The sequence below is a fragment of the Protopterus annectens genome, chromosome 13.part0 (assembly GCF_019279795.1).
Source record: "Protopterus annectens isolate FY-2018-M chromosome 13.part0, PAN1.0, whole genome shotgun sequence".
Taxonomy (NCBI): Eukaryota; Metazoa; Chordata; order Ceratodontiformes; family Protopteridae; genus Protopterus; species Protopterus annectens.
The window spans coordinates 467189455-467213130 of NC_056747.1; the positions used below are offsets into that span (position 1 = coordinate 467189455).

At 39.7% G+C, this 23676-nt stretch overlaps 1 protein-coding gene across 1 annotated transcript in view; it reads right to left on the reverse strand.

Moving 5' to 3' along the window:
* LOC122787918 (unconventional myosin-Vb-like) overlaps nt 1–23676 on the reverse strand; it is a gene marked incomplete at its 5' end in the record, with an annotated part of 1807467 nt that overhangs the window by 1027576 nt on the left and 756215 nt on the right. The gene's annotated exons all lie outside the window — the stretch shown is intronic.

The following is a 23676-nucleotide window of genomic DNA, read 5'->3' on the forward strand; positions in this document are numbered from 1 at the left end:
CAACTACAACTACTACTACTGTTAATGTGTGTGTGTGTGTGTGTGTGTGTGTGTGTGTGTGTGTGTGTGTGTGTGTGTGTGTGTGTGCTTTCCTTTCACTTTTGCTTGCACTTTGTTGCTAAGGCTTCAATATTTGCCCTTTACAGTCACTACTTGTATTCCTGCTAGGTGTCCTGACTGTAGTGTGCTGCTGTAGCTTTCCTATTTTCCATGTACATTCACACCTTGGAATGCTTGCTATATCTGCTAGGGTGTTACAGCATGCAGTGTGGTCTGGCCATGGTGTGGGCCTTGACATCTATTAGGGTATTTGAGTATGCTGCTGAGCAGGCCCCAGAGACTCTCAGGTTCATCTGTTATCTGCCTCATGGAATGGTACATATCAGTGGGGTACACCCATTAAATTGTCTGGTATGCTGCAGTTGTGACTGTGGGTTAGCATGAGCATATGTATTACTACACTTATTCTGCCATGCAAGTGGTGAATACTTTCAGGACTCCATAGTTACCATTGCATGTGTTGTTACACCTTTCTGCCTACTTTTTGTACATTTCGCATGGAGTCTGTGGGGCATCCCTGTAAGTCATTCACTGTTGCTATGTCTAGGCTCTTAACTATTCAAATATGGTGGTGTCAGACCTCTCATGTGTACAAATATTTGCAGGTTGTCCACATTTCTACCTCATATTTTGGTCAATATCTCATGCACAGCTTTTTCTGGCAAATCACTTTGGGCTCAAGTCAGAATATAGTGACAAACATTCAAGTTTCAGACTTCATACCCTTCCAAACATCCCACAAAATGCAGACCCTGTTACTCTCTGAACTGTCTGTGTTTGTTGTAACATTATTTGTAATGTGTCCCTGGTTTTGGGCCTTTGCTCCACATATTTTATTACTTGGTCCGGATGTGTTCCTGTAAGAGGTTGTGGGGTATGGGCAGTGATTATCCTGCTGTGAGTGTGTGTGTGGCTTGCAAGGTGCTACATAGGTTCATACTAGGCTATCTGCCCTAGGGCATTTATAAGCCTAGCCCAAAGTTTTTGTGGCTTTCACCACCCCTTAAGTTTGAAGTATACTATGCCCATTATTTTGCCGTGCCTCTGTCCAGCAGTGACACTGAGGTGATCCCCGGGGTAAACCTGTGATCTCCCATCCATTGGTCAAGATTTCTCTTGAACAAAGCCAGCGAGGTGCTCCGCCTCACATGTACCGGGATTTTGTTCCACAGCATAGGGAGTCTCTGGGTGATGAATCTGTCCCTCCAGCACGTCCTATTTATAACCGTGTTAAGGTTTAAGTCTCTTGCTCTTGTAGTTCTGATGGATTTGGATTTTTTGAGGTGGAGCATGTTCATTAATTTTGGGTTGGACATGGCCTTGTACGTCAGGCACAGGTCACCTCTGAGCAGATGGTATGCGACTGAATAGAGCTGGAGTTCCTTCAGTCGGGTAGCATAAGACATATTTTTGAGACCCTTTATCCTTTTGGTGAGGAACTTTTGGGGCCTTTCCAATTGCTGCAGGTGTCAGGTAAGATACATTCCGAATGGGGCATTGTACTCTATCATTGGTCTGATGAGTGATGAGTACAGGGGAACAATGACCTCCCTTGATCTAGATGTGAATCCCTTCCTGATCAGGTGGGCAATGTAGAATGTCTTCCTAACTACTTTGACAATGTGAGTGTCAAACGAAAGGTTACTGTCAACCTGGGTCCCCAGATCCCTGATAACCTCTTCTGTGCTTAGTGGATTGCCACCTATATGGTAGCTAGGGGTAACCTTGTTTTTCCCGAAGGGTATGACTATGCATTTTTTGGCGTTTAACTTTAGGCCATGGCTCTGGCACCAGTTATCCATTTCTATGAGACCCTTCTGAAGGATATCTGTGTCTGATGTGTTTTCAACTCTGGCGCCCAGCTTGCAGTCATCTGCAAACTTTGTCAGCCATAATCCTCCTGTGTTTGCCTGTACTTCTGAAAAGTAGATGCTGAACAAGAGGGGGCCCAGAACTGAGCCCTGTGGGACACCACTTGTGACCGGCTTGGAGTCTGACATGGCGCCAGCAACTCTGACCCTGTGGGTTCTGTCACTTAGCCAGTTTGCAACCCATCTTGTGATGTATGGGTTTACTTTTAAGATGGTGAGTTTTTCAATGATACCCGAGTGGGGTATTGTGTCAAAAGCTTTTGCAAGGTCAAGGTAGGCTGTGTGGACTGCCTTGCCCTCATCAATGGCCTTGGTGACTGTTTCGAAAGAGTCAACCAAGTTTATAAGGCATGATCTGCCCTTGACAAAGCCAAACTGGGTTGGATCCAATGTCTGTAAGTCCCCTATGTCTTTATGAGTTCCATTATGATCCTCTCCATAGCTTTGCAGACCAGGCTTGTTAAGCTGATGGGGTGGTAATTTCCAGGGTCAGTGGAGGCACCGCCTTTGTGAAGTGGGACCACAATTGCCGTCGCCACCCTTGGAGTACGATCCTGAGGTGAGGCTAAGATTAAACAGCTGCCCTAACTGCGGGTTTAATTCCTCATTGAGTTCATGGAGCACACAACCGGGGACACCATCTGGTCCCATAGATGCTGTTGTTTTTCACCTTGGAGAGAGCAGTTTTCACCTGAGCATTTGAGATGTTTGGGGGGGCTACAATCCGCTGGTATAGATATCTCTCCTTTTGGGGGGGGGGGAATTTGCACTGAACCTGTCAGCCAGTATGTTGGCAATGTCTGTTGGTTCAGTGATTTTTACATCATTTTGAACTAATTCTGAGCATATCTGGGAGTTTCCTCCCAGGTTTCTAACATAGCTAAAAAAGGCCTTATGATTGTCTTTTGAGTCCTTAGCGACTTTTCTCTCAAAATTTGCCTTGGATGATTTTTATGAGTGATCGTAGTTTTTTACTTATAATGATCAAGGGTGTCTTCCCTTTTAAGGATTTTGCTCTATCTTGTAGTAGCTTTCTCCTTTTATTGTAGAGCTTGTTTATGGCTGGGGTCCACCAGACTGGGCACTTGCCTTTGGTGCAAAGAGTCTTTGTTTTGTTTGGGATTGCCTGATCCATGCAGTCCTGGAGGTGCTGGTAGAAGGCATTTGTAAGTGATTCAGCGGCTTGAGTAATGGTTCCCACTGGCTCGGGGGCCTTGAAAGAAACCACACCAGTCTTAAGAAGTGTGAAGTCGGCTTTTGAGAAGTTCTTCACTGTGGTCTTTTTTTATCCGGGGTGGGGGCGGGATGTGGACTTCCAGTGAGATTAGTTTATGATCTGATCTCACCAATGAGGGGTATACTTCCGGTGTTGAACATTGTGTCCCCATGTTCGTGATGATGAGATCTAGTATGTTTTCTCCTCTTGTGGGGATGGTGACTAGTTGTTCCATGGCATTAGTGTTTATGAACTCTAGGAACCTTTGGGCTAGAGTGTTGGGGCTTGAGTAATGATCCCAATCTATATTCGGATAGTTGAAATCACCTTATATGATGGTGTTTGGAGATACATTTATCCCCTCCAGTGTTTTCAGGAAAGCTGTGTGAGGTTCCTGAGTTTGAGAGGGTGGCCTGTAACATGCTACAAATTGCAGAGCAGTCTTGCCTACGGTTAATTGCACCTGGATGGTCTCCGATGCCTCGTGCGTTGCCACCAACCTGGAGGTGTGGGTATCCTTGATGAATATGGATACCCCCCCCCTCCTTTCTTGGTGTGGTCCGGATTTTGGGGCAGGAATGCATGATATGAGGTAAAACCTGATAGTGCCGGGGTGCTCTCAGGAGCCTTGAACCAGGTTTCAGTCACAGCACAGACATCGATGTTCTCCATACTGAGAAGGGCTTCGAGTGCGTGCATCTTGAGGTTGAGACTTCTGGCATTGAGCAGCATTACCCTTAGTTTTTTTTCTTTTTTGTGTTCTAGGGTGGTAGGTTTAGAATTTGAGCCTTGCCTAAAAAAGGCACTATGGGGGTGGCAAGAGCCTTTGCCAATATCCAGAAGCCTAGGGGTGACAGGTGCAAGCTGTCCCTTGTGAAGCAGCGTGGCTTGTCCAGCATGTCATCCCAGGCAGACAGACATTGGATCCCCTTTGAATGACACCAGAGATTAAGCCTATTATTAAAGCTGATCATCTTGTCCCTGTATTGTGGCATCATTCTTGGTGAAGGTAGGATACTGCTCAAGGTCAGGGTCATACCTGCCTGGGCTACATAATCAGAGAGCTCCTCTATGTCTTTTTTCATGTAGTCCAGGGAGGTACGTCTCAGGTCATTCACACCAGCATGGACAATGACTGAGTCATACTTGTATTTGCTGTTGAGTGACCTGAGTGCTTGTGTTATGTGGCGGATTCTAGCGCCCGACAGGCAGTTTACTGTGACCTTCTCCTTACTCAATCTGGTGAGTGGGATGTCAGTGTGTCTTGACTATGGAGTCACCTATGATGAGTGTGTCTGGCATTGTGTTTGGCCTTAAGGGGTGTGACTGTTTGGCACACTGACTTTGTGGTCTGTGTGTTCAATGTGTTGTGTCCTGAGGTGGCAGTTGTTTGGGTGTTCGCTTTGGTGGCCTCTGCTGTTTTGGTAGATTTTTGGTCAGAGCCTCTGAGTATGTCTTTGTGTGTTTATGTGTATGATTTGAAGTTGTGATAGTACTATGTGAGACTGGGTTTGTGGTGTGTGTGGTTACCTTCTCCTCCTGTCTGGTCTTGCCAGTCTTATGTTGAGAGAGCTCAGCCTCCAGTTTGGCTATATAGTTGCATCTCTCGCATGTATTTGTGTTTTGTGGGAGGAGGAGAGGGTTGTCTGTGTACATGAGGCAATTGTAACATTGCCTCAATATTCCCAGATTCACCAGCTGAGCAGGAGAGGATGCTAGCAACTGACCCCTCGACATGCTAGAAGGAAAAGACAAAAACTTTATGTAATTGAGTTTGAAAAGACTTCGAGGGATGTGGGTGATCGAAAAAGGGGTTTTAGGCTGGTGGGGTACTATGTATAATAAAAAGTGCTATATCAAAGTAAAAAGTACTTTAGGAGCAAGTGCTAAGCATTCCAGATAGAGAATAGTCTACTTAGGAATCAAGTAGAGCTGAACTTTTCAGATAGAGAATAGGTTGGTTAGATTAGAAGTAGAGTTCAAGAAGAGCTGTTCTAAGGGAAAAAATGAAGAGTGGACTTTAGGTAGCCTAAATAGTTTAACCTTAATTAACCGCCACTGCTCTTATGTGCTCCTGTGGCAACTCTGCGCTAAAGCGTGCTTTATAGCAGGGGGCTGGAAAAGGCAGGAAATGACCCAAAATGGCCAATGAATTACAAGTTACTGTCTTAAACCACTCCTCTGAGGACAAACAGGCAGCTCAGTACTCCCCACTCCCACTGGTGAGTAAAGAAATTTCCCCCTGACCAAACAAAGAAAATGGAAAAGTACAGGAACCAAGACAAAGCCCAGGGATCAGCAAAATCTGATCACTGGAACAAACTAACAGGAAAGTTAGGAGACCAAGAATATTTTTTTGTTTTTTTTCAAATTTTTTTCACAGACAGAACAGAAAATGCAATAAATGCTTTGCTTTTCGATTAAATGCTATCAAAAGCTAGTACAGTGACATTACCTACTAGCTACCAACTAGCATGGCTGTTTCTGTTCACACACGACTATTATGGAAATCCACTAGTTTTGACAGTAATTCTAAATGACATGCTTTGTGTACTACACATCCTATATTCCCTTTACATTCATTCCTACTATTACATGATATATTTATTTTAGCACAATGTTCTTGTATGACAGTCATGGCTTAGTGGTAAGTCATGCAGACTACTGTTTCCAAGGTCCTGGATTCGGGACTGACAGTGGGATTTTATTTTGCTTTTGAACTGACTACAGGACCTGTTAATCAGAATGACTAAGGCACTTTTAAGCAGTTGTAACCGGGTTAGCGCTGGTTTGCACAGAGCTCACGCATGTGCACTGGCATTTAGCTCCGCGCACACCCGCTTACAACTGCTTAAACGTGCTTACTCTTTGACACCAGCTTATTTTCTTTGAAAGAAATGAAAATGGGGAGACAGGAAAGTAGTGAAAAAGGGGTCACAAAGAGGGTAAGACAGTAGGGAAACAAGCTTGGGTTTTGCAGGAGGGATGTAGGTAAGGCCCATAGCTGCCCATTTCTTCATCAGCAACAGCTGTGCATATGTTTGTAATTTGGTGTGACATTTGATACCTTCCACCCCTGAGAGGTGTAAGGACAACAATAATACTTGTTGTACAGCCAATTGTAATTGATAGTTTCCATGTCTGGTAGACATATGTGCGGAATGGGCAGCTATGTATGGGGCGTAATTTTTTTGTGGGTACAGAGTGCCCTTTTTTTTTTTTTTTCAGGTGAGAGTGGTATGTCAGGTGAAGGAAGTCAGTATAGCTGGGGAGGTAGGTTGGGTAGGTCAACATACAAGACAAACAAGATGCATACAGGGGCAGTGTATGACACGTGTGGGGGGGGTTACACAATTGACGGGGACAGAGGTTTGGATATCCAGAGCCCATGAGCCCACAGATAGCAACAGTGGAACTGATATCCCCACCCATGGGCAGTTGCCACTGTTCCTTCACTGCCCAGGATAGGGCTGTGCTGGGGGCTGTGTAGGCCGGGCAACAGGCATGCCCGTAAGTTGTGCCACCTGTGCCTCAAGCTGGTGTAGGGGCTCAAGAACAGAGTCACGGATCTCCCTACACACCACAGTCCGGACGCTACGGAGGGTGAGTGGTGGTTCTCCTCTGGCCACGCTTGCAGAGGGGGGACGGGCCCCATCCCCTGCAGTGCTTCCACCTGCAGGTGGCACAGGGCCACCGGAGGAGGGTCCAGACTGGGCACTAGTGCGAGGTGCACTCACCAGCTGAGGTGGGTCCGCTGGAACCCACCTTCCCTGTCGTCCTATGTTTTGCATTATGTCATGACAGTTTGGGTTAGTAACATACAATACCATTCGCAATTAGTTGTAAGAGCATGCATTAGTATTCCCATTAACCAAACACCCAGATATTCACACCTTGAACAGCAAGCATAACACATGCATAATTTGAACAGCAATACACAGTCCAACAACATGCACGGTTGATTGATGGCAACAGGCCATCAGGTTTGGATGTATGAACAGGGCAGATGCATCAACGGACATGCAAATATTTATGACCCATCAGGACAAATGTCCAGGGGTGTTAATTGTGACTGCACATACCATTTTCACAAGGAATGGATTATATGTGGTTATAGGGTGGGGTGTAGAAAATATTAACACCTTCGAATACCAATACATATGCTGTACATTTCTAATAGCTACAGATATATACACACTACTGTTCTAACTACAGTTTCCTATATGATAACTACTTCAATTTGGTGATAGGACTGTTACTGCTACATCAATATACATTTTATTGTTATTCATACACGTTCATATCTGGCTTTGTTCAGCTACATCATCCTGCTACATTTGCTTTATATAGCTATAGACAACTGTGGATGTTTGATATTTCAGACAATCATACTATCTGCATACTGCAGACAGAGCAACATATCCAGATTTTGGGATACACATTCCAGCTGCAGCAACACTTTGAACACATTTCGCAGTTTGGTTCTACTTGTCACATTCATTTCATTCTGTACTGACTGCAGTATACTTTATACAGGGGTTATTACTACTTTATTGGTGGATTCATAACTCTTTCTCACACCCTCTCACTTGTTTTCATTTTACTATTCAGGATGGTACTTACTTCTAGGCTTTATTGACATGTTTTACCTGTAGTTATTACAATCCTTTCCAGCAGTCTCACTTCTGTCATGTTTCAGTATTTCAACAGGGATATATTTCACACATGTGAGTTGCTCATCTTCTGCAGCTGTACTTTTCAGCCTGCTGCAGGTTGTGCACTATGATATTATAGGTGGAGCATCTTTATTTCAGACTTTATTTCAGACATTTTCATTTTTCTGTTTGGATTTTAGACTGCAACACACTTTTGTAATCAAGCAATACTTGCAAACACTTTTACACTGTTACTTGCACATTTTATTACTTAGTGACTACACTGCACTCTTTTGCTAACTGTCATACTTTTATATTTCTTTACAGTTACTGGGAGTGGATTACTAACCTGCCTGGTGGCACAACCGCACCAGCCTATCGCCATAGGCTCTGTGGTTCGCAGAACGGACCCCTACAGCTGTAATATAAATGAAGTAATATTGGAATACACATCTCCATAATATCAGCTAATTTAATTTCTTACATACATAATTAAATGTAACTTACTCAGTAGTGGGGCGTTGGGCATTTGCCGGGCCTCCTGGATCCAAAGGTTCAATTGGTCCTGCCTGCATCTCTTCAGGTCCGCATGGTGGTGACGGACCTGCTCACCAGTCCTTGGAATCCCTGTGGCACTGGTAAGATCATGAGCCAACCAGTCCCATGCCTCAGCCCTATATGCTCCCCACAGGACCTGGCCCTGCATGAGTTGGGCCTCATGGTTGTGGACTAGGAGCCAGACCATGTATCTGGACTCCTCAACGCCCCACCTCTGTGCTTGAAAGCAACTACCCTCACCTACACCTGACATTCTGGCTGCAAGTCAGTTCTACAATCGTTTATGCTGTGTATTCCCGCCTATGGGGCTTATATATGCCGGTTTTCCCGCACTTATCTGTGATTGGCCATTTTGGAATTGTATCCACTTCACAAAACCTGCTTTGTCATGCTCCACTTTCTATTCATTCCTATATATTTGCTATTACTGCATTTCTGAGTACAGCTGTCGTAGCTTAGTGGTTTGGTACCTTGACTATGGTGCATGGTATCCTGGGTTTGAACCTGGCCACTGCTTTTTATATTTTATGACTGTCTAGACAGGCTAGGGGGTGTGTCTGTGTAAAGGCAGTTTTGTTACAGCTTGCTCAACGTTGCCCGTCTGTTAGCTTGTTGCCATGGTGCGCAGCTCCGCGCAAACGGGGTGCGCTGGCTTACGCCTCATTTGGCTGTCAGCACGCATAGTACGCTCAGCTCAGCTAGGGGCACACAGTTTCAGCGTGTGAAACCACTGCTCACCTACGGGCACTTATTTTTCACCTGTTAAACCACTGCTCACCTACGGGCAGATGCACTCACCTTGTTAAACTATAGCTCAGCTATAGGCACATCTGGTCTTTTTTTATTGTTTTGTTACCTCACATTTCTTCAAAATAAATGGACTAGTTCATTACATTTTACATAAAATGTGATTTTATATGTGTACATGTTTGTCAGGGACTTGTTTTGTGCTTATTTTTCTAAAAATAAAAGTTGGTGTTGTGGGGGCTCTAACCATGAATGCCTGCTCTTCAGCTGACGTCTCTACCGCTACGCTATTGCTTCTTGGCTTACTTTGCATATTTAGTTCTTATATGCTTTCCCACTGACTGCTAACTGTAGCTGCGCTACGGGAACACCCGCGCAAACGAGCGCACTCACGGTTAAACATCTTTACAATTTAAAAAAAATATATCACATGTTCATTTAAATATTTTCTGCTCATAGTCTGTGGGGCCATGTGTTGCATTGTTTATTCACATTTCCGTGGACTCTGTCGTGGGTGTTTACTTTGGGCACTTTTACTCTTCTGGGGGCGTGTCCGCTTGCAGGGCTCGGCCTACGGACACGCCCCCTACTGTCTTACACGGACCTTGTTAGACTTAGATGTGATTCAGCATGCTCTCATGAATATGCAGAGCATGATGACATCACTCCGTTTAACTGCAGCCTCCGTGTAAGAGTTATAACTCTTACACGGAGGCTTCGTGAATCCTGCCCTCTATCTTTTGAATTTCAGTTATCCAATCTTAATTTTGGACATTGCAGAAAAGATTAAAAGCAAGGTGGTAGAATGGGAAAAAATATGCAATAAGGCTGGAACTATTAGCTAAAAATAACATCTTCAGAGGAAGGAAACCTACCAACTAGATAGGATTATGAGTTTTCTTTCACCTGAACAGTGCATTTTGAATAATTCAATAAAATTAAGTTACTGACAAAGCTAAACTGGGGGAACAAAATGGACAACATAGGAATTGCTGTTAATACCATCTCAAAACTTTTGTGATTGACAAGGCAATAAAATGCTAAAGGTCGTTTACATAACTGCCTAGCAAAAGGGAAGGGCATGTCAATGGCAACTTGAAATCTTCACAAAATTATAATGTCATTTCTCTATACAAGTTTTATTTTTGCTAAACTTTTCAAATGCACATATTTTTCTTTCTAAAACCCAGGTCTCAAACTAATGTGAGATGTGGTTCAGATGACTCGGATAAATTATGTGGACTTCAGTCTTTAAATTCACCCTGGAATGCGGAATTCTGGGTTTGATATTCAGGCTATTCTTGCAAGGGGTGCGAGGACAGTGCCTTAAACAGAATGTGAAGGTTTAGAAATCTGTGGGCACAGGATATACTTCTCCCTTTGATTAAAGCTTGGGAGAGACAAAGATGCAATTTAGAAATTCTCTATACCCATAAGAAAAAAAAACTTGAATGCAAACACCTGAAAAGATACAATGAGCATTCCCAACAAAAACTTGGGGATACAGTTTGTAGTCTTTAGAAGAGCTTTCGCTCCTTCTCCCTTACAGACAAAGCCAGATGCACAAAATGTCAAGAAATTCCTGAAGTCTGGATGAACAGGGATACGATAAGCATCTTTTCAATCTAGTGTTACCAGGAAATTTAACATGAGGAAGAAGAGATAAAAGGTTTTGAAGTGATACCATTTTGGTCTTGGGCACCATTACAAGTTAGCTTATGAAAGAAGGATCCAGGACTGGTCTCCAAGCATTTTCTTTCTTTGGCACAAAAAAACAACATGGGAAGGAAGAACTGGTTCCATCAATCCCTTGGACAGCATGCAGTGAAGGACAGGGTGAAATAAAGGAGTCTAGTCTGGGGAATGAGGAATTACCCCCCCCCCTGGAAATCAGGATTTCCTTCCACTGCTATCTGTAACTTTGATCAATGATCTTTAGCACCTACTGGTTTTAAAATATCTATCCCAAAGAGTAAAGTGAAGATTCAGACTTTCTGGAAGGGAAAAGGGGCTGCCAGAGTGGGAGAGGCAAGCATCCATTAATCATTCAAATTTGTAGGATTGTACTTGGTTTTGGGAGGGTTTCTGAATTCTCTTTGGACCCCCTTCACCACCACCATTTCTTCTTGTAACATCTGTTTACCCATATTTTCTTAAGATGGTTTACTTTGTTTCTGCCAAATTTACTTGGTTTTTGCCAAAACTGGACTAGGTTTTAGAGAATCCCTTAGAAATTTTGGAAAAGGAGAGCTGAAAAATCTTAAGAGATTCCCTGTATCAATTTACTCCTTTCTCACCTGACTTTTTGAAAACTTCTGCAGCAGAACCAAAAACTAAATCTATATTCAAAGCAGAAGTTAAAATCTCATTTTTCACATTATCTGGAAGATTCTGAGAACACAGCCAGTCAAACCTCCTCAAAACAGTATTAGTGGCCATAGTCCTGGAAGTAGTATCAAATGAGAAGTACACACATGGTGAACGAGTTTAGATTTGCACAATAGAAGAAACCAAATTAAACAGATTTTTTTTTCACAAGAAGAAACTGCAGACAGAACATTCCTCATACTTTCACAATGAATCAGAATAAACGTATGAGCCTGACTGTTCAAAATTCTGAAAATCAAAATCTCAGACACACACTTTTTTCCCATACTTATCAATAATCTTCCATCCTTGTCAGAAAGTGTAGGATTGGAATTAACTAAATGTTTAGCAACAGTAGAATTAACACTATAGCTGTTGGGTCCGGTCTGGGAAGAGTATATAAAAACTTAAAAGAATGAGAAACTTTATACATTCTAACTGCCTTTTTAGGGGCTGCAGGCTGACTATCATGAAACTTGCAGGGAGTGACACACACATTCTCCAAAGCCAACGTAAATGGGTGAAGGCTCTAGGAATTCCTTTTATGACAGCTCAGTATTTTCTGAGGGACTAAGAAACCTCAGTGTTTTCCCACAGAAAGCACATTTTGGAAACTGTCTCGGAGAAAGAAATGCCTCCACAGGGAAAAATCAGAAGCGGAGCTCTCCTCTGACTCTGAGTCAGAAAACTGAGGAGAAAACCCTGCATCTGTCCCTTCATCTTCCTGTCCAGATTATGAATCTTCAATCTCTTCTTGAAAAGAGGTGTTACTCTTTCTTTTACCACAAACCAGCTTATAAGAAGGATCAATAGCTTGAAATGAACCCTGAGCCAGACCCAATAAAGTACTCCTATGCAAGGAAACTTGAGAAGTAGATACATGTTTAGTTTTCTGTTTTTTTTTTTTTATATATATATATATATATATATATATATATACAGGAAAAATGAGGGCAACAGTGTCGTTAATGGCACAAACAGCTTCCCCATGTCCAGACAGGAAGTTTTCTCTGTTCCCTCTCCAGGAATCTCCCCTTTGCCAAATAAGGGAACCCCAACAGCCATAGAGAATGTGGCTAACCTCCAGTCCATAGTGGCTGTAGGTGGCACACCAAAGGGATCTGGGGTAAAAGATGAGTTGCCTGAGGGACAAGCTATGGCCACATTTTGTCACCCACCTGTGACTGAGGCAAACTGCTAGCTTGCTGTGGTGGCAAATACAGTTTGCTTAACTGTGAATAAATTAGATTTTTTTTTAATGAGAATACAAATCAAGAGTGGAATCCATCTTGAATTAAAATGGAATCAAAAAGTTCATATGACTTAGAATGTTATTTCTTCTCCAGATGTAAGCATTCTCAAGCTTAGTCAGCTCAGCTATACACAAATAGAATTAGTTATTCAGTATGGTCAAGGTTATGAGCTCAAGGATTTACTGTCGAGCAGGATCTTTCAGAAATATGCATTGCTCTTTCTGGTCAGTCAGCTAAAGCAGTATAGTAATTGATTCATTTATATTGTTTGATTTTACTATAAAGATAGAGGTGAATGCTGTCAGGTAAATGATTCAATACAGCCCACAACAGCAGCAAGGTATCCTATTTTGTAACATGTCTGTCAAACCAACAAAAGCTAGCACTGCAATCTTGTATACTTAAGAAACTGGCTAAGTAATCACTCTTATTTATAGTTCCTTTTAAAATTCAAAAATATCTCTCGTTATAGTAACAGTATCAAGCAACAGGCTTTATAATTCCGTTAAAAATTTTATCACTGACATATAGCCCCTGACTTAGTTAAACCCTGTAGGTGGACATTGTCTCCACTAAAGCTAATCCCACAGCCATCTTTAGGTACCTGCAATACCTATGGCTGCAGAAGCGCCCCTTAATCAATCTCAACTTTGTGAGGGGCCCCCACAAAAGCTGCTGCTGGTTGGGGAAATTGAGGAGAAAAAACATTTTTTTTTACACTCTAACCTGGACAGGGCTGTGATATGACCCTAACAGGATAAAGCTGATAATGAACATGAGCAAGGCAAGCACTAGAGATATCAGTATCCCAGAGTGACTGATTTCAGTGCAAACTTGGATTTTCAGAAGAGCTGATGCTTCCAATTTTCAAGGATTTTTTTTCTGTTTCTGGGAATATACTATAACTCTTAATTTCTTTGCTGAATAATTCAGCACAATGTCAAAATAATAGCAGAATAAAGGCTCAAAATCAGGAACGTGATTTAAATATTACTTTAATTCAATTAAAAATGTAATAGAATAACATCTTTTCCACTGACATACATTTTTGGACAGTAAGAAGTAAACTTTGATGTCTGTATTTATTGACTGTCTGCAGTCCTGAATGATTTATCAGCAAATAAAACTTTTATGAAGGACAGAGCTAAATTATGAGCAATAATCAAGGTCAGTCTATGAAATCAATGACAGTGACAGGTATACATTACTCCTCAATGAGGTAAGTAAAAGTGACTTAACCCTGATGCTGCTGTTTGATGACTGCTAAACTGCAGACACTGATCTGGTGTGGCAGTACCAGTGTTGCGCAATGTATTATTTGATGAAATAAGTACAAAACTAGTACTAATGTGTGTATGTGTATGCGTGTGTAAAAATATAACTGATTTTTATCTGTGCACGTACTCGATAATGCCATTACACATACATTATTTTTTCTTGGTATCAGTAAAAAATGCAGCGAACAAGTAATTATATTTCAAAAGTAAGGTATAAAATATATTAAAGAACATTTAGACATTTAAATGTTAAGAATTCTGATGGCCCCCACTCCCCAGACTTATCCTTGGCTGTGTGGGACACCTACAAAAACTGCTGCTGGTTGGGGAAAAATGGAGAAAAAATGTACTATAAAATGTACTAAATGTCCAATTACACACACTAACCTGAACAGAGCTGTGATATAATTACATTGTTAGGATAAAGCTGATATGGGCTTCTTCTTTCAGCTGCACCCATTCTAACACCAACCTTGCTTAGATGCTTGTGCACAGACAGTTGCTGTAGGTTATGGGGGTAGGCTGGGGATTTGTATGATTACTTTAATTTTCCTTGCAGTCTAACTTTAGAGGTGTGCACAGGATATCATTGTAGTTTATGTTTGGGCTGAGGATAGTGTTGTCATCGTTTCTTTACTTTTCTCACAGACCTCAGAGGTTTAACAAAGAAGGTTATTATAGCTTGTGTAGGGGCAAGTGTATACGGTCTAGAAGCAACAACGCAGAATAAACTACTATAAATTATTTTTTCACTTTCTTCACAATCACACATCAGGCACATAGGTGGCTGCCTTTGAGGGTTAGGGTGAGAAGTGAAGAGGCATACTACTTTTATGCATGTCAGAAGTCACTTTAAATACATGACTGTGGCAATTTTAAACTTTGCTTCCATATTAATCTAACATCAGAGGGATGCACTGGCAGTGACTCTTTTTGGAGGGTTAGGAAGGCAGGCAGTATTCCCAGATAGGACCTGTGCATCCCTGCAACAACTGGTTTGTTTATTGTGAGCTATTATTTTGGCAGCTTGAACATTAAGCCATCTTATGTCTTCTTTAAAAGAAGAAAATAAGACTGAAATTCTTTTCTTACTCATGATTTTTCTTTAGGCCACAACTGGATTAAAAGCTTGGGAAAATGCTCTAAAACATACCCCAGAAAATCTATATCCCTATGCATTCTATGGTCCTAGCTTATTTGAATTATTTCCTGAATGGTTGTTAATGCACTGTCTTGGTCAAGAGATGTGTGTTGAAAGGAGTCAAGAAAAACTAAAGCTGAATAGCAACAGTGAATTTAATTCCTTAATCAATTTATGTTCAAGCCATCGATGGATGAAAATGTGTAAAAAGTAAAAAAAAAAATTTCTATATGCTTTGAATTGCATTTTAAAGTTATGGCTTAATTGAAAAAGCTAAAGAGTAAGACAAAATGTGAGAAAAGAAAAAAAGATCCACATGGTGTGGGGAGCCCATGATTAAAAAGGTGAGGACTAGAAGATGTGAGGGACTCTGAAAAAAGAAGGCCTAGGGCACCATTTCACCCAAGTCCAGAGCTGCACATACTTGTAATTTATCATTGTTGCAATTAAATGCCAGTAACTGTAAATGTCCATTTGTGAGATACGTCAACATAATATGGTCCATAGGTCCGCTGTAATGTAAGAGTATTCCAGCTACAGGTCAGTCTGTGCAAACTACTCCTAAAATTTTCCAGCATGAACTAAAAGGTTGCTTAGCAGGGGTGGCAGTATGACACTTAGAAGTGCTTAGGGTTTCCCCAAAAAGCTAACCTTGGTCCTGAATGTACAGCCAATCATCTGGCTTGATGTTATGACTGGAGAAAGGGTCAGACTGCTGTTTAGTTAATCCTATTTTGCAGTGGATCTGCTGCAGAACAGAAATGTTTTTACAATATAGAAAAACTGTTTTCCAATATTTTACAACTCCAGAGGCCTGTGACAGTAACATCGAACAGTTATATTCATTTTTTTTTGCTACACAACTGTTATACTCTCTGGCTACTGAAATGGATGCTCCTGTCTAGTTGGATGCAATACAGAAAACCAAACCTTAGAATTAATAACTCTTTGGCTGCAGTAACAGTAATTTTACTTGCTTAGATGGACTTTAGCCTGCTCACAAAATGTACCTACAATTACTAAGAAATAAAAAGTTGACCAAGTCAGCTCACAGAAATTAATTCTGATACAACCAAAAAGTTATAATTTATGTAATGTTTCTCTTTGAAACATAGTGAATGTACACCTCTCGTGTATTAACCATATGCTGGATAACTCACTTTTTTTGAAAAAGGCAGCACTTAGTAATGATACAGGAACATTCATAGTTAAAATGACTGCAAAATGAGAACTTAGAGTTATGTACTCATTTTAGTCACAATATCTTTAAATGTAAGAGCCAACAATCTTATGGGCTGTTTTGGTGATGAGTGTATTTAATAACTGAGCTACAAAAATATATTTTTATGACAGCACCTGATGATGTCATTTTTATATAGGGCTCCAAACTTATGAATTATAAATGTAAGTAGTTTGCAAGCTTTAGATGTAGCTATCAGTTTTGCAGCTTGAGTGGACACATTTTATCTATCTTTTAAGCAGGATTTGATCTGCACTGCTAAGAGAAAATGTTGCCATAAGGGAGCTATTTTTTTTTAATAGAGAATCCGGCTATAAATAGGATGAGTTCTGGATTTCTATTAGATCAGATCTTAGGAGAAAATACATGGTTAAAAAAAATAAGCACACTGTTATGACATTTTATCCCGTTAGAAACAAAGATGCATTATTTAAAGGTGCACACCTAATACATTTTAGTAAGGGGTTATTTAATAGTGAAAGTTTATTTTAGAAATGTTGACAAGTACTGAGTTTCTTTGTAATAACAAGGTGTCGACAATGTGGAAATGCAACAAAGATGTGTCCAAGTATAAATGAAAATGCCATATTAAGTATTCTAGAAGCTGCTGTCACTGCCATAAAACAGTGTGGGAAACCTGTTCACACAGGATGAAGTTAGTGTTAAGATATGCTACAAGTCTAAAAAGATTATTTTTGCACTGCTGTGAGTCTAATGGTGATGTTTTATGCTCATAACAGAAGAAAAAATTGTAACAACTAGGTAAATCAAGGGTACAAGTGTTGAGGAGGAGGGGCTTTAGAAGAATGGTTTTATGTTTTTTTTTTTTTTGGCAATATGGTGTCTTTGGAATACCTTTTTTAAAAAACTACTTTTGCAAAATTATAAATGTATTACAATAAATAGTTAATCTAAGGAAAGCACAGAGCTGCATTAAGGTTATGGGGTAGGTGCAAATTGAGCAGGAGAAAACTGTGAAGGCAGAATGTGGCATGTTTTGCAGAAATGAGATGCCCTGGGTATTGAACCTTTGACTTCTACAACTGCATTTTTTCCTTTTGTAAGTAAAAGCAAATATATGCTGTCAGGGTGAAATGGATCAAAGAAAAACAAGAACAGAAATGTCAATTACAGAAAAGGCGGAGGGAATTCAAATAAGAATTGTAGCTGGGTTAAGTAGGAATGGCTACTGTTTTACAGGTAGTAGGAGTGTGTTACATGGACTTTTAGTTTATACCATGATTTCTTTGATGAATGGTGCTGAAATTACATATTTATTTTTCTGCCTCCAGTCACTTGATGTTTTAAAATTATGTTTCACAGATTTTGCATTTTTAATATAGCCTACCTTACTGTCATGGCAAGTTTGCAGCTGTTGTGTGAGGAAATGAAGAAATGAGTCACTTCTGAAGTTGTCAGGTGGCTGACTTTTAAGACAGCAAACACTTTATATTGTGACTGGGAGGGTACAAATTAGTTGATTACGAATGGTCTGAAATGTCTAAAGGGACTTTATTAGGGGTACAGTAGGTTGTACAGTTTAATTTACATACAAAATGTTTGCATAGTATGCTGACAAGTGCAGAAGTTCCAATAATGAAAGCATGTTTACCTTGCAGAGGCTTTACATTAATAAGTACAGATGCACTGAAATATATACATATAGCATATATGTATTACATATTATACATATTTTTGATTAATTTATGTGGCTGAAAGAAGGTCCGACCATGCAACTAGTAGTCTGTTCCAAGGTCAAACGGGAAATGGTGCATCTTTCCTGAGGAAAACAAGTAGCAAATCCCCAAAGGTAAAATAAGCAATTTCTCCGCACAAAAAGTGGTTTAGAATTAGTTTACACAACTTTTAAACTGAAATAAAAAAGTGAGCAACAGTTTAAAAGTACTGTTAAGTCTTATGACAGTCCATTAAAACACAAAGTCATAGCTTAAAAATATCTTTCAAAAACAGGAAAATACAATGAAACAATTTAATGTGGAAGATCTTTCCCCAAAAGGGAACATATCTGTCCTGCAAAGGAACAACACAAGCTGACAGATGATCCTCAAAAGCCTACAGAAGAGTACAATCTTCAATGGCAGGAAAGCTGTAAAAAGCTTGGCTCCCAAATCAGTTTTTTAGCAACAGTTTGGGTACATGGAGGGTGCCCTGAAGCTTTGGAAGTTGGATGTTTTCTATATCCTTGGCAGGATATAATCCATATAGCAAAGGCTACTGCAGTAGGGGTCTATATGAGCATCCTGTTTTACTGTTAACTTTTTAAGTAAACTGGAGTTGTCTGGCTTTCATCTGTCTTCAATTTTGCAGAACTTCTCGAATATTGTATCATATTTTGCAGTCCCCTCATAACATTTTTAATTAGAGTTGTTCTGCACTTGGTACAGAAGGTTAGGGTCTGCACTTTTAAAAGTGATTCCTATAGTCAAAGTACAGGTTTTGATTCCTACCACCTCCATCTGTCTACAGTGCATCTTTGAACAAGGCACGCAGACAGTGCTCACAGGTCACCCCTGCAAAGGGACATTTAGTACACAGATGAAAAAACAGAATACTTAAAATTGTCCCTCTTAGCCCTTCATCACGCCATTTTTTTTGTTCAGAATTCTTGAGCAAAGAAATTGAGAAGTATTTGGTCTGTTCCTTGTAAATTTCTGGCTTTCTGGCAAATGTCTTTGAATTTCAGTCACTAAATAATGATGGGCATGCTAGTTTTTGACATTTTCTTTCAGAAAACACTTTATAAAGTACAGTATTGTAACAACTTTCTGTGCATACAACAGAAATATACAAAATATGTTTCTTATTTTTGGGTCTGAGTGTCTCATTCACTGAAAAGAAAGAGGTAAGTTGCAATTGGTTGCTATATATGGTTCTAACAGCACCGAGCTGAGATAATGTTTGGGTCATTAACTATGTATTTATTCATTCACTTGTATCTCTGGGTATACAGCCATAAAAGTGGCTGTAAATGATTGTTACATCAGAGTGTGTCTCTCTCTCTACAGAAGGTATAGTTATTAACTATCTTCAAGTTTGCCTCATATTTGTGGTCTATTCCTCATAAAATGAAGGATCTTTTGCCAAAGTAATTGGACTTACTGTTGTCAAATACTGACAAACATGTCAGAGTCTGACTTCACAGTCCTCGGAAAATGTGTGCTAATGCAAAGCTTGTTATGCTAGCAACTTTCCAAATACAAGAGAATATTTAAAATTGGTTTCTGATTTTGTTGCTGATTCTTGAACTATGAGGTTGGGAGGGCACTGAGTGCGTAAGTGGATTGCCATGGTTCTCACAGAAATTAATTTCTGGGTCATTCTTTATGTATGTATTTGTTTATTCATTTAAATCACAGGCAAACATCTGAGGTATACACAGTCATACAAGGTGTTATAACTGATCGCACATGTATGTGTGCATTTAACCTTGGCTCCTGTATTCCAGCATAGTTCTAGTGTAAGAGAAGGAAATTACTGTAGTAAACATGGGCATTAACATATGAGACACCTTCTTTGGGTACAATCTTTGGTTTCCTTGCATTGATGATTGCTGACAGTACTGATTATTTAGTTGTAAATAATCTAAACAATATGAAGTCTACAAGTTTAATAACTTAACTGTGATTTTATTGCCCAGCATTTTGCAGGCAGTTGGTGTGACATGCACTGTGTTGGGCTACAACAGTAAATATCTGGCACTTAGTGTAGATGAATCAGGTTATGAGCATTTAATAAGCTGCTTCTTGTATTATTTGCCTTTGTTTACAGAGAAAGTGCAACTAACAAAGCCCTTTTTCCATCAGAGGACCATGTAAAAACGCTTCACATTACAAACATTTGGATGAGCTAATAGTAAAAATGGGCTATATAATTTAACAGCTGATTACCATGTTGTATATACTATATAGTATTTACAGCATGTTACTCTCACTCACATCTATTGAGCATAGTATATATAACATATAAATCTCACATATACATCAGTAGAACAATCAGCATTATTTTATAGTGTATGTTTGCACTCCCACTGTAATGGTAGCACACAGACAGCAAATATGGCAGATGCACATTTTATCCAAATAATTACAGTCACTTGAGACTTAATGATATTTGTACATTAAAACTGTGTGAATTGTGTGATAATTGTTTGATTTGACTGCATGAGGAATAAACTTGGTAATAAGTTGATACAAGGGCAGGACTGTTTTACTGACATATGGTTTCATCGGGCTGTAAATTATAGATGGGATGGATATTATAATAAGAAGGGTGTCTTAGTAATGAGGTTGCTACAGCAGTGGGGCCATTTCCTTCAGAAGGTCATCTTCAAAAAGTTTTTAAATCATAAGCAAGATGAGATATTTCTTATAGCTGCTGGGATTTAATTATACAGTTCAGTAATGTATATAGAGTGCAGAGTTACCATTATGATTTTCAGATTTTTTTGTGGATTATGTGTTGGTTTAGTGAGCAAAGTTCTTGGAGGCGATACCAGTTTAATAAATGGCTAGAGGTAGGGCATCTGTCTAGAGTATACAGGATATTTTGGACAGTCTTAATGTGTGAATAGACGAGTAGAGTAGATTGTTTCTGACAGTTAAGCGCCAGTAGAGTAAATTGTTTCAGACAGTTAAGCACCAAACTGTGATCTGTTTGGTTAATATGGTTACTTGCACACTTTGCAATGTTGTTATAAGACTGCTCCAAGTTTAGTTATCTGAGTGGACTGGGGGCTAGTGAAAACTGATGCAAAATACACAACTAACATCCAAAACAAAAGTAAAAAGGTCACACAGACAAACCAATCGGCAAAAACTACAAGAAAAATCTAGCTTAGCAAGAATTTTCACTGTGTGACTTTTTTGGTTGGGATATTTTGCAGAAACCTTAATGGTTATGAACATCAGCTGAGTTTAAAGACCCTATGTTTCTAAAGCATGGTCAAACAGACCATTTAATGCTGTGCTGACAAGGGTGTATAAAAGAAGGCCAAAACATGCATGTCATAGCTAGTGGAGTTTGGCTTGAATATATCCATAAAGACGTAAAAAGAATAAGTAAAATTCATGGACATTCAGAAGCTATGGCTGAAACACAATACCCTTAAGGGATCACTTGCATATTATCTCATGGGCACTATTATAGGAGGTTTAAGGTATCAAACAGCAATTTTTAAACACCTTTATTGAATTATCACTTGTGACATACACATTTACATTTATACAAAAGTAATCAAACTGTATTAAATTAACATTAACAAACAGTATACGTCACATATATTGCTATATATCATATAACCTAAGCAACATTAAATAAATTATTCAATTCCTACCCCCTTCTTTAAACATATTTATTAAATCATTAAGACATAAGCAATCATACATTTATATAAATGAAAACGAACCACACTGACACAAACCTAATTGCAAACGTTTTACATCACAAACCATGACGACACACTCCCAGCTGCACACATTATATATCACTTGTAATCTACACAATCAATTTCAGTCAAACATTAAATAGCTCATTTAAGTCCTGCCTTCTTTTAAACCTCATTCCTCCCCTGTATGTATTCTTCATGCAATTTCCATTTTTGCCTATGTAGTGTGCCTCTACCCTTCTCATTTCCAGTTGTTGTATATCTGTGTTACTATACTTACTACTTCTACTATAGTTTAGATTTTGATTTCCATTTTCTATAACTGCTTTTTTGGCAATCACCATAATGAGACACAGCAGGGCCTTACCATGTCTAGGCAATTCCAATTCTGTATCATAGCACAGAAAAATCATCCTCATCACACCAATCTGCCCACCCAGCATCTCAGACAGTGCACCCCACAAGGAATCCTTAAAGTCAGTCAAACCCACCGTACTCCCAGAAAATATATTCCCAAGTATCTGTTTCTTCCCTGTCACACCTCCAACATTTGCGGTTTACCTGAAGAAAAATTCTCTGGAGTCTACTAGGGTTATAACAATATCTATGTAAACATTTCCAAGCAAAAGTCCTAAATTTTCCAGATTTCATTGCATATTTGGGAGACATACACATATCCTCTCATTATTTCTTGGTGAATTTCTTATCCATTCTCTCTTCCCAATCCTTTCTAACCTCCTCTGACCGATTATGAAATAAAACACAGGAAAATAACCAACACGGTGAACTATTTATTCACGAACATTAATTAATGCTGCACCCCTTTTCTTTTAAGGAAGGATATAAAGTCTTCCCTATCATTTAACCCATTAATTAATGGTCATGTGATTTTGTGTCAACTGATGTTGTTTAAAAAGCTGTTGTATTGTTTTCACATTATTCAGTCTGAAGTCTAGTATGGATGAAAGCACTTGCCGTGTAATGTGTGTTTTTTTTTTTTTTTGGTCATTAAATAGTTCACCGTTTTGGTTATTTTCCAGTGTTTTATTTCATATTTTACTATGGGTCCAGTTTGAGTGTGTTTTGCACTCCTCTGATTCTTATAGTTATCATGCAATATTTTATATGGTCTACTAATTATCCTTTTTTAATGGCAGCTTCTGTTCTAGATTCTACTAAACTCTACCAGTGCTGGGCAATGGCCACTTTTAAGTGGAGATCAGATATGGTACTCATATTGACTACAGGACATAAGGCCTTTAGGGGAGTCTGTCCAAAATTAATATGAGACACAAGCACCCAAAATAAGATGAATATGCTTGTGAAACTGGATTAAACTACTACGCAATGCTGTTTTTCTGATGGAGAGCAAAGCAGTACAATCAACATTAGCCCTGGTTGCCACTAATAACTTGGTTGGTATCTACTTCTCTTCACATATATGTGATCCATTTTAGAGCTGGTCCACATACTAATAATAGCACCAAAAAAATATCACAGATGCATGTTAATGCAACCTCCATAGAAAATACAATCTCTCTTGTAAATCAAGAGTTCAGCGCTCACCAGGAAGCAATTTCCTGAAAAGTAGCACAGTGGACCTACCTTCTATATCCTTAGTGGCATTACATTTAGAAGCAACTTCAAAATAACCAATAAAGCTAACCTTAATTGTGGGTGTTTCAGACTGTTTCTAGCCAAATCTGAGAGAAGGACTCTGTGATTAGATTTCTAGCCAAATCTGAAAATAGAACCCTGTGTGATCTGAAAATAGGATCCTGTGTGCAGCATCAAGAGTACAACTAGCAATGCCCATGTTTTGCCACATAACAGATATGGCCATTAGGAAAGAAAGTCAAGGTGACCAACTGTCCCAGTTTTTCCAGG